This window comes from Egretta garzetta, unplaced genomic scaffold, assembly GCF_000687185.1.
Source record: "Egretta garzetta isolate BGI_Z169 unplaced genomic scaffold, ASM68718v1 scaffold474, whole genome shotgun sequence".
NCBI classification, from domain to species: domain Eukaryota; kingdom Metazoa; phylum Chordata; class Aves; order Pelecaniformes; family Ardeidae; genus Egretta; species Egretta garzetta.
The window spans coordinates 537,477-541,025 of record NW_009259524.1 but is presented as its reverse complement, the minus strand read 5'-3'; the positions used below and the strand labels follow the sequence as shown (position 1 = coordinate 541,025).

The following is a 3,549-nucleotide window of genomic DNA, read 5'->3' as shown; positions in this document are numbered from 1 at the left end:
TTGCTAGACCATACTGAATATCAGCATTATGTCACACAGAAATTTGGTACCTGACGTCATCTGTAGTCCACAGAGAAGTTAATGGCCTAGTCACTATTAGAAAGCCCAAAGCATCATAGCCCCAAAACTCAACCAGTAATTTTGAGAAAACACTGTGCTAAAAATATTGGACTATATAAAGTCATGTGGGTTGGACACATTCTTAAACGTATGCTCAGAACTTGACATTCAACGTACGTAAGACCCTTTTAGGCAATGGAATCCCCAAATGCATTGTAAATTGCAAGGCAATTGTTATGTCGGTGGTTAAAAGATGTATAATTAAGAGGACTGAGCTCAGAGCTTCACACATTGCATCCAAACAAAAAGAGGTATTAAGTATGGTGTTTTGCATTTGCTAATACTAGGACAGATTTCATGTTAAATTGCTTGGTGTGTTCATGACATCTCACAGACAAGGTACAATCATCTACATATGCTTCCAAAACCATCAGCTTGGGGCCAGAAGCAGAACACAGATTTCCAAGAACCTCAGCTTTTCCACAAACACAAATAGCATAAATAGTAGTTCTGTTCATTCTTCAACTTGACCAAGAAGAACAATTCACTGCGTTGCCACTGTCTGACCCTGTTGCTGAAACTAACAGTAAATACATAGATTTTAAGATGTCTGGGCAACATGGAATTTCATCCACACAGAGATGAACACAGACCATAAATATCATTGCAAAGAGGCATGCACTTAAAGCTACTTTACACTAAAACCTTTCAGGTACTATTAGTGAAAACTATGCTATTAGAGAGAAAGCAAAAACATTCCTTTTTTTTTTATTTCATACTAAAAGACTTTAGGCAACCAGTACCTCTCTGTGAAGCGCCCTGTTCTATCAAGAGAAGCTGCACCACATCTGATTGTGGTTGACATCAACACCACAAAGTTGTAACTTCTGTCCCCATTCTGTGATCTAACCATAACTTTGGCTTAGTTCTGGTCATTTAACAGCTCAGTTCTCTACTACGCTCAGCTACCAAACCAAGCCTGCTGTAATTCTGGAAACAAGAGTCTTTTTGTTAGTAAAAGCATCCAAATTGAGGCAGAAAACACTGGGAAGGAACCAAAGTCAACTACAAGAGTTCCTGTAGGGAACACTTTTATTAACTAGAGCACAATCCTTACTCCAGAAGATCTCTGAAGAGCCCTGCACAAGCCAAGGTACTGTACACACATTCAAGTACCCTGACTGACCAAGGCACTTAATGTTACCATCTTACTAGGCGTTTTTAGTTACCACCTGGAATCATATTTTGGACTACTTTTTTTCATACGTTAAAATCTACCTAGGAAGACAGAAGCAGCAACATTGTCCTCATTCTGCCTTTTCAGAAAGCTTATTACTTCAACTCTGCAAAAAGGCAGTTTATATTGCATAAGGATGTCCAATATATCAACAGAAAAGCAGCAGGATATTTTAGGCAATACTGATAATGTAGATTATGCTTCAGAATATAATGCAATAAACACAGAATTAAATTTAAGTATTACTCCTAATAATAATAATGGCTAGAGAACTCATGGATTTGTAACAAGTTTTAGTCAACAGCAGAAAACATAACTAAGAGGAAGGAAAATAACTCTTTTTGTTCCAAAATTGAACAGGTTCTTCTTTTTGTTTTCCTACACAAAATGAATCTAAGCAAAAATTTAAATTTCAGCTGATTCACCCATCTGATAAATAGTACCTTAAATAAAACATGACAAAGACAGCCCAAAGCCTAAAAAACAACAAACATTTAAGACTAAGAATTTTAGAAACTTCAAAAGAATTTCTAAAGAGAAAAGATGTTAAGCAGGAAGATTCATAACTGTCGCTAAGAGCACATTCCTATAGTTTTCAGTAAAATAATTTCCTAAACATGGCTATTCCTGACCCAAGTTTCAAGACGGGCTCCGTATCTTTGGAATTCTTTTGAACAAGGATTTCTCTATTTGAGCAGAAGGTCTCAGGCCCCAGTCCTGCAATCACATCCTCAGAGGCAGATTCTCGTGCTTGCACAGAAGCACGCTTATTTCAATGTGGCTATAAACAGGCCCAGGTTTTGCCAGGGCAAGCGAGGCTGCAGAAAGGCGGCCTTCAGATGCAGCAACAAATGGAACATTTAGGCCATTGCAACATTGCAGAAAAGCACTTTAAAACCTTATCTCAAATATCAAAACCATGATCCTGAGAGAAAGCAGAGACTAAACATACCACAGCATACCTTGCATCTGTACTCGAATGAAAAAAAGGCTGTAAGTCCATGTCTTCTATTTATTCAAATAACAGATAACCTGCACTTGCATATGAGGTTAAACAAAATACTTTAGTCTTATTTTTAGTCCCAATGCTGCAAAGACAAACAAGCTTATTTTCACACAGTACAGGAATATCATTCCAGCTTCAGTGGGAATACTCAATAAATAAAATACAGCAGTAGAGCTCCTCACAGAGCAGCCTTTTAGCAGTTATAAGCTATCCAAGTTTCAATATGGTATCACAATAAATTTGTACCTCCTGAGGATTTACCATAGTGTGAGAACACGGTACATGCAACTCTGTAGGACCAGGCCCTATGTATAAATTCATTCACTCACCATAAAAATATTGAAACATCAAAATAACTCCCGCTAAGTAAATTTTGGGTTGCTTTCAGTAGATAATTTAGCTTTAAAATTAATAAAGCTTGTCTGATGTACATATGCATTACAAACAAGTCACATAAAAGGCTGAAGATGACTGCAAAAATGTCACCAGGTTTTAAGTGACAGCATCATACAAAACACAAGCACTCCTGTTCATCAATCAGCAGCGGTACCTGGTGGATACGGCCTTACCGTGAAACACTGCCAGTACAGGGGTGCCCATAGGAGAGGGCACTCGCCTACAGGGGAATGATGTGTTGCCCTAAATCTGCCAATTTTCTTTTTAAGTCTACCAATCCTCAAAAATTGGGAACAGCCTTAAAATAAACCTTCATCGTATGTTGTTAAGTAACAAAGTTAGAACTAACTATAGATCTGCATATTTTAATCAGATAGTATAACATAAGGCTTTAAGGTGAGCATTACTGTCATTTCCAAAATTCATTTGAGGTTACCTGCACAAAGTCATTAGCATTTTGAGCTAAAAGACATATTAAGGAACATTTGACCAAAAACCAGACACCTCCCGCATTAGAACCCGGAGCTATTTCACCTGTGCGGGGTGAAGCGCGTTGGTGGGTTTTCCAGTGGACTCACTTCACAACTACCAGACGTTCCTTTCCCTGAAAAAAAAGGATCCTTTCATTTTCAGTCCTGGGGGGCAGCGGCACCTCACAGGGGGGACCCCCCTACCCCAGTGGGACCCCGGCCTGTGGGGACAACTAGGGTCCCCCAGTGTTGACATGAGAGAGGGCCAGTGCCCGAGTCCAAACACGGCCCTTGCTGTGTAGGGGCCGCTGAGGCTACCCCGTCCCCTGGCCGCGGGCTGTTGCCCCCGTCCCGCTAACGCCGACCGGTCCTGGGGCAGT

At 40.0% G+C, this 3,549-nt stretch overlaps 1 protein-coding gene across 3 annotated transcripts in view; it reads right to left on the bottom strand.

Moving 5' to 3' along the window:
* The window catches only part of INO80D (INO80 complex subunit D), a 46,736-nt gene that overhangs the window by 41,925 nt on the left and 1,262 nt on the right, over window positions 1-3,549 (bottom strand). For 2 of the 3 annotated variants that reach the window (XM_035893020.1, XM_035893021.1), the window contains exon 1: window positions 3,234-3,543. The gene's annotated coding sequence lies outside the window, so the exon portion shown is untranslated. Of the gene's footprint in view, window positions 1-3,233; window positions 3,544-3,549 lie in introns of those variants that run through there. The other variant, XM_009637485.2, reaches the window with a different exon arrangement.